This window comes from Bacillus rossius, chromosome 1 (assembly GCF_032445375.1).
Source record: "Bacillus rossius redtenbacheri isolate Brsri chromosome 1, Brsri_v3, whole genome shotgun sequence".
NCBI lineage: Eukaryota > Metazoa > Arthropoda > Insecta > Phasmatodea > Bacillidae > Bacillus > Bacillus rossius.
In genome coordinates this window covers 119,638,934-119,647,426 of record NC_086330.1, presented here as the reverse complement: position 1 = coordinate 119,647,426, position 8,493 = coordinate 119,638,934, and positions in this window count along the sequence as shown.

The window sequence follows — 8,493 nt, the reverse complement described above, 5'->3', positions numbered from 1 at the left end:
AACTGATCATTGCAAATTTCACCCATTAATTCAGTTGTAGCCTTCGGTCAACAAAAATAGCAAACTATAAATAAATATATTTCAAGCATATATAAAAAAATAACTAATATAAATATAAATAATATTGAAATTAATTATATTTTTTAAACTTATAAACTAAACTACAAAATTTGTTTATGAATAAATTATTTGAAAAAAAACAGTATTTTATTTTTAATCAAATAATTTAAGTCAAATATTCTAATCAAAAATTAATCATTTTAAAATAGCAAGTATAATGAAATTATATTACAGTAAATTAACGCCAAAAATTTATAACACCAACAAGCTTGTAAACAAGAATATTTAAAGTGTCATAATATTCTCAGATTTCACAGGTCAAAAGTTTTAGGAAATTTCATCTGTGGTATCAATAGGGCTAACTCGCAGAATTATGGAAAAAATATTTTTGTATTGTGTTAGCACATAATCACTAAAAAAATTAAATTCATAGGAAATATAGAAGTAGGTATGTAAGTGGAAAAAGATTTTTGGACGCCTTTCAATTTTGTGAAATAAAAACAGTTTTTTTATAAACAGCAGAATATATTTCATGTTAAAAACAAATTGATAAAGGACACATTGTAAACATAAAAAAAAATTAAACAAACTTTTATTTTATGCTGCATTTTACATATTTGCATTGCATGATTAAATAAATAATATAATGAAACAAGTAAAATCAGTCTGTGAATACATTTGTCTTATCCCTTATTCTGACCTCGGCCAGTAAACCCGCCCCTTTTAGGGAACAGAACCCCAACTGAAAGACATTAAACATATCGGGAATGCGGATTTGTGTCGAAAAGAATAGTGACTATTCCGCCTAAAAAATGGCAAAAAACGGATTTGTGTCTAATCGGAATAGTCACTATTCCATACAAGATTTAAATCTCACAAGTTGGCACGGACATGTGCCGACCCGGAATAGTCACTATTCCGGTTCGACACATTTCCGTGTAGTGAAGATTCCGGGTATGGTGGAAGTCGGGTTAGTTGTATGCGGAAAAGTGTTGAATTTTTCTTCGATGGAATTCATGTTGTTACTGTAGTTTGGTCAAAAATGGTCCGATCCGGATTTTATTCGAATCTGAATTTTTCAAGTAGTACCTACATAACGACGTTAGAGTGCAGTGTTCATGTGGTTTAGCAACGCCATCTTTCATGTTACTCATAACTAATTGTTGAAGCTCATTTCTAATTACCACTGAGCAGGGTGCGCCAGTACACCATTTTCCATTTATAATTTTATAATTTATTGTGTATCTCAGTTTCTATTTGCAAACATGATTTATTTTTTGCCTGCTCTTTTTAAATGCATAAGTTGTCAATTCATACACTGACTATGTTTCTTTATTTTCTGTGTAATACAGAATAAATTTTTCTTTAAATATAAAAAATAACTGTCTCTGAAACATCAAAACTGCCAATCTCCCGTTCCACAGTACCAGACCAAAAACTTGAATTATAATCGGATGACACAGCTCGACAGGAGTTATAGATCACGTATGGCTTGTATTATGTTGTATAATAATATGTTGCACATATTTGTAATGTCCCGCACATGGTGATGTGATAATTATAAAACTGACTTATATTAGTGGTAGATGCGCGAGCCCTGTTTCATAAAAGATATTGTATTATATTTAATAACAATATGAGGACTATTCATACGGTAATGCTATTATTTTAACATTAAGAGTGCGCGATACATGTGGTTCCAAGCAGCAAAATCGATGTTTGCGGCGGAGCAGATTCTGTAAATTCCATGACATAAATTGGATTTTGGTAAAATATTATTTACAGAGTAAGGATGGATCTTAAAAATGTTATTACTCGAAATTTCGGTAAGCGTCTTATTTTATTAACTAATTATTCCTAAAAACGGCGAAGTTTAGTAGACGAATGCTAGTATAATTTGATTGGAAATGGGAAACAAAACAATAATATTTTAGAACACATATGTGTGCATGAGTTAGGGCGCGGTTACACGGGACCCTGAACTAATTCAGGTGAACATGTTTAAGTAAACACGTTTACAAACGCGAAAGTGTGCGGTTACACGGTAGTTGCTGAAAAGTGTGTTTAGCTCTAAAACCGATTGTCTACTGTCAACGAATGACTGTGTTGTTGATCTCTATTTTTTAATTGCATCCAGAAAACGCGGGATTTTCTCACTTGTTTATACAGCAGTATCAGCAGAAATGAAATGTGTTTACATATTGATCAATATTTTTTTACAAATCGGGAATTCAAACATGCACAGTAAAATTTTTAAACTTATTTTTTATTATTTTTTGAGCGAGAGTACCTATCTCAGTTTTAAGAAAATTAAGGTCAGGATAAATTAAAAAATATATGTAATTATCTGTTGGTTTTTTTTTTGTTGCATTCGGTAAAATATTACTCTAACTTGTGCCAGAAACACTTTCCATCTAGAATTTCTGCAAAAGACTGTTTATATTCTAACCAGCCAATCAGAGGCTAATGTAGAAGATATGTCGATCTGAACTACTTTGCCAACCTGTTTAAGTTAAATGAGAAATGGCCTCGAACGAAACATGTTCAGACTGTGTGTAACTGCACTCAACAGCTGAACAGGTTCACCTGAAGTAGTTCAGACTCCCGTGTAACCGCGCCCTTAGAAACAGCAGGATGCATTTAGAAGCAATACCAGCTGAAAAATCTGTTCCGCCGTAACCTTTGTAATCGGTAGACGAAGAACGAATTTTACACATCGTAGTTCACGCGTCCACACACAGATGTCGGGCACTCCGCACGCAGAGGTTCATTGCAGTAACACATAACATATGTCGCACATGTCGGAGGTCGTCACTAATTGTTTTGTTGTATCGCGCTACCACGAAGCCACATTTTTAAATTGAAATAGGTGGGAAACGCTGCAATTGGTGGCAATAAGACGTGTTTTAAAAAGAATAGTGACAAAGGAAACCTGCTTCTTTCTGCAAGACGGAAAAATAAAAGTTAGGTAACTTATTTTTAAATTGATGATATTAGTTTGTTTTTGATTCCAAAATCTTTAAAACGATTGTATAACACTTTCCATGTATCTGAATATTTCAAATAACAGCAGCGCAGAGACTGTAGCATCCGAGACCTGCCGCAGCATGGGAAGATAGCGCGGGAAAGGGCGGGCGGCGCCGGGCTGGCGGGGCGGGCCAGTGCACATTCCACGTTCACACGCTGCGGCCGGAGGTTTCCCCCCCCCCCCCCCCCCTCGTTGTAGTAATAGTCGTTAATATTTAGTGATATGTTGTTTATAACGACAAAATACACACAAGTAATACCAAATATATTTAGTTCGAAAAGTTAAAGAAATGGAGAGAAAGGGGTGGGGGCAAATGGGCCAGCCTCGATTTTACAAAAGCAGCGATTTTACGAATGCCATCTTTGGAACCGTGAGCCAAGGGCGCCCATACCCATGGGCAGGGTAGGGTCGTGGCCCCCTCCCCCAGCTTTCAGGAAGAGGAAAAAGTGTATGGGTTTTTGAGGATTTTTGGTAAATTGTAATTTTTGACACTTTTTGTCAATTTTTGAAGGTCTGCCCCCTCCCCTTACAAACTATTTTATAGTCTGGCCCCCCTTACAAACTGCCATATGGGCGCCCTTGCCGTGAGCATACATAAAATCGTGGTTCTAGTATTATTAAAATGTGGAAACTAAAAGTTCTAGTGTTGTCACAAAAAACGAACTTGAACCGAACTATTTTAAAGTTCGGTTCGAGTTCGAAATTTCGAACGTTCGTACAGCCTTATGCAATACTACTATTCAAATGTCACACGTGAGTGGAAACTTCTCAAATAAGCGTAGCATAGCAATTATATATAGCATCTATTAAAAACATTAGTTTAAAGAATTTAAAACATTTATCCAGGACTCTTTTTGGTCATTACATATTTGGGATTGCTACATCTGGACACACATTAATGTTAATTGATGCTGACATCACATAACACAGTATAAACACATACTAAACGTCCAAAATATATACGCCACAACTGCATTGCCAGTTCACTATCTAGCACTAGCTGCCGCCCGAGGTCGACGTGCGACCTGAAAGATAAGGTGTAGCGCTGTAAGCAACTACCGCATCTACCATAAAAGGCAAGTGAATGGGTGTTATGGGTTTGACGGAGAGGAAAAAGGAAAGGGAGGAGGGCATCGTATTGTGAGTTTGTACGAGCCAGCAGATTTTTTTCTCATAACTGTAGTTCCGGATAACTGAATGCCGGATACACGGGGGAGGAGTATAGTTTAATAGAATATTATAATTACATCGAAAAATGTTATTGGTCCCGAAATGTTTGTATCAGTATGCAGTGTAACATAGTTAAACATATTTGTAAGGGAGGATTATTTCAAACTTTTGGGCACAGTAAACGAATCTTACGAGATGCTATAGCTTCAATTATTTAATGTGTCCTACTTTTGGTATTGAAGCCTTTTTGTACCCTTGTTCTGTTTTGTGCGAGTACATTGCAATAATCGTAATTTTCACCGCGACTGATACTGGAAATCATTGTAAAAAATCTCACGTGTCTAAAATTTTTATAAATACGCATGAACAGATGAATAGAAAACAAATTGCAATGACTACTAAAGTACTATTCCAGCTTCTTTAACAATTAATCGTTAATTTGTGGTATCATATGTGGTTTTCTACTAAGATTATGCTTCATTTCAAAATAAATTTTGACGTACTTTATATAGTAAATTTAAAATACTTATTGGTGGAAAATAACTTGAAAGTTTATGTATTTTATCGCTCAAAGACTTGTTGGAACCTACAGCTTCGAAGCAATTCGATACCCCGAAGATCATAATGAAATTTAAGAACCATTACTAATACTTATCTTTATAACACTATCTAACAATGTTCCAGAACATCAAATACAGCTCCGTAGGCGCCAATACTTTAGTTACTAGTGACTTTAGTAGGATTTTTTTTTTACTATTAGTACTTTAAATTTTCTGTTTGAAGATAGTTGGAAAAATGGCTGCCATCGTGTTTTTTAGGTAACTTGGAGCTCTTCACATGATAGGTATCTACAATTTCTTTATTTGTTGTTGATATTGTTGATACATATTGTATACATCTTCATGCTTTATTTTTTTATTTTTAACAAGGTAAAATAAGATAATATTAAACAATCATCATTATAATTTGATGGCTGTACATAGGGACATGAAATTTGGCAGACATCCAGTAGTCAGCCTGGGTGGCTGGCTATTGGTATTTTATCAAAATAGGAAATTATAAGGATTTTGCACTGATTGTTATAGAAACTGTTGTCGTGTTCCTTGGTTGTTATAGTGAGTACTCAAATGTTTAAAAACACCAGTAGTCAGCCATTTGACTTGAATAGGCCTGTGCATGGCTGACCTCTGGTTCTGCCAGTTCCCTAGTATAGCCACAAATATTTAATTGTTTATAATTAATTTTTAAGTTAAATTTAAGCAAATTTGATAAAAAAAAATTATATAATACTATGTCGTTAATCTTTGTCTTAACCAGATGATTTGTTGGTTTTGTATAGAATCGTTCAGAATTAGTTAACCTATTTAAAGACAAACTAACATTATTAAGTAAATAATTTTATAGCTACATAGCCCATTGAGTTACTTATCGGGAAAAATGTGATTATTATAGGTTTGGCACAACCAGTTAGCATAAAATAAAGAGAAACGCAAGGTTTAAGTGATGGCAGCATCAGGAAAACGTGTCATCCACAGTTACACTGAAGGTGCTATGGCTGAAGCTTTACATGCAATAAGAGAAAATGAAATGGGTATTAGGGCAGCAAGTCGTGAGTTTGGGGTGCCAAGAGGTACACTACAAGATCGGCTTCATGGAAGAGTTAAAGAAGGTCCAAGGAAAATGGGTCCGCCCACAGTTTTGACAGAAGAAGAAGAAATAAAAATTGTTACATGGCTAACAAATTTAGCTAAAAGTGGTTTCCCCAGAAAAAGAGAAGAGCTGTTAAATTCTGTGCAACAAATAATTAAGGCATCAAACAGAGAAACTCCTTTTAGGGACAGCCACCCTGGAAAGAAATGGTATGCTGCATTCATGAAGCGACACCCAGATTTGGTCTGCAGAACTGCTGAAAGTTTAACAAAGGGCCGTGCAATCGTTATTGAAGAATTTATACCAAAATGGTTCAGAGACTTGGAAGAATATTTGGAAGAGTGCAATGCCAAGGATATCTTGCAGGACCCAAGTCGGATACTGAATGGAGATGAAACAATTTTTAGTTTATGTCCAAAGAGTGGCATAGTGATACCTCCGAAAGGGTGGAGAGATTTGTATGAAGTAAAATTGGGAAATGAGAAAGAGACTATTACTGTCCTTTTGGTTTTTACAGCCAGTGGCCAAACTCTTTTCCCAGTGGTGGTTTTCCCATATGTAAGGCCTCTTCGCGAGGTGATTAATAGTATTCCTGAAGAATGGTTTTTAGGGAGAAGCGAAAGTGGTTGGATGAGAAGTGAAATTTTTTACGAATACATAGCCAATGGAGTAAATAAGTGGATGGAGAGTGAAAATGTTACGAAACCCGTCCTACTGTTTGTGGATGGCCACAGGTCACATTTGACAATGGATCTGAGTGATTTTTGCAGTAAGAATGGTATCATACTTTATGCTTTACCGCCCAACACTACCCATGTAATGCAACCAGCAGATGTGAGTGTTTTCAAGCCACTTAAGTCGGAGTGGAAAAAGACAGTAAGGGAGTGGCAGCAGCGCCCCTTAAAACACAAATACTTGTGTGACATAACGAACATTTTGTCCATTATTAGCAAACATACTTGAACAACCTTCACCACGGGAGAGCATTCAGAATGATTTCCGCAAGTGTGGACTCTACCCTTTTGAACCAAATGCAGTAGATTACCGCAAATAAGTTCAGAATCGACTTGAAGTTCTCAATGAACCAGTTCTAGTTCCATCATAGCCATTAAGTAGAGAACAGATGTCTGCTGCAGAGTTGGTAATCTCTAAATTAAGACCACAGCTTTTACAGAGGGGAGTAAATACTGACCATGTACTTGAAGAAATCCAAAATACCAAGAAATTTCTCAATAGTATGCCAGATGATAGTAGTCCTACAACTGATGAAAATGAATAAATTTCTTTGGAAAACACAACTGAATTGAGTGAATTAGATATTACCAATATGGAAGTCTTCTTAGAACCAGAAAGTTGATTAATGTGCCCTATTCTTGTACAGATCACAAATGAAAATAAACAATGCAACCCTGCTGTGCTTCCCAACAATGACATAGCTGAAGTCTTGGATGGACACGAAGGCTCTAGAAACATACAGGAAGTCAATATAAATACATAAATAATGTCTGTTACAGAAAATGTAAGGAACATTGAACCTCTGTCAGCTGAGAGTTTGTATCCTGTTTAAGATGACGAACCAAAAGTTCAAGAAAACCTTTGCCAGCAATCTGAGAGCAAAATACCTGCACAGAGTGACTTAGCTCTATCGCCTTTTAAGAGACACTTGTTTTACCCACAACCTATACAAAATATTTAAAATAATCAACCAAAAGAAAGAGCTCCAAGTGCTATTTCATCGATGAAATGGCAAGAGTTTATGGAGAAGAAAGACAAATTAAAAGCAGACGAACTTGATAAGAAACGAAAAAGATGTGCTAATAGCGAAGATCAGAAAACCACCAATAAAAGGAAAGAAAAAAAGAAAAATGGTAACGAGAACACAGACATTGATGAACCTTCTTGTACACCAAAAAGTGTCAGTATGAAGGAAAAACCAACTCCAAAAGTATGGAAATTTGGCAAGACTTTCCCTCATGTACGACCAGTAGCAAAAAATGAAGAGGTAGGTACCTGTGCTTTTAACTGTAATTAGCTACTTCATTAAACTTGTGTTAAATAGAATTTATTGTACATTCTTTACTAATATTCGAAATTCTTAACCTTCAGGTGAAGATTGATGAATGGATGCTTGTTTCCTTTGAAGAAGGCGGACATAATTCAAGAGGATTTGTCATAGGAAAAGTTATTGGCGTTAACAACGATGGGTTTGACTGGAGTTTCTTCAGACCAAAGACCACAAGCGAACATTCTGGTTATGTGTATGGCTTCCCAGATATCATTGATGAGTATCCCTTCACAAAAATATATATTGTGGGCAGACTACAAAATCCTGAAATCTATGGCAGGGTTTTTTTTTTTTTTTTTTTTTTTTTTTTTACAGATTTCATATTAGCCACAAAGACATTCAATCAACAATATGTTTTAAATAGGGTGACTACATATTTAAAGATAAAGCGGCATTGCTTGTTTAAAAACAAAATGTTAAATAATAAGTTTAATATGGTGAATAAATAAATATATTTTTATGTTGTAGGACCAACAGAATAAATTTACTATATGACAGAAAAAAACACGTTTCTTGTGGC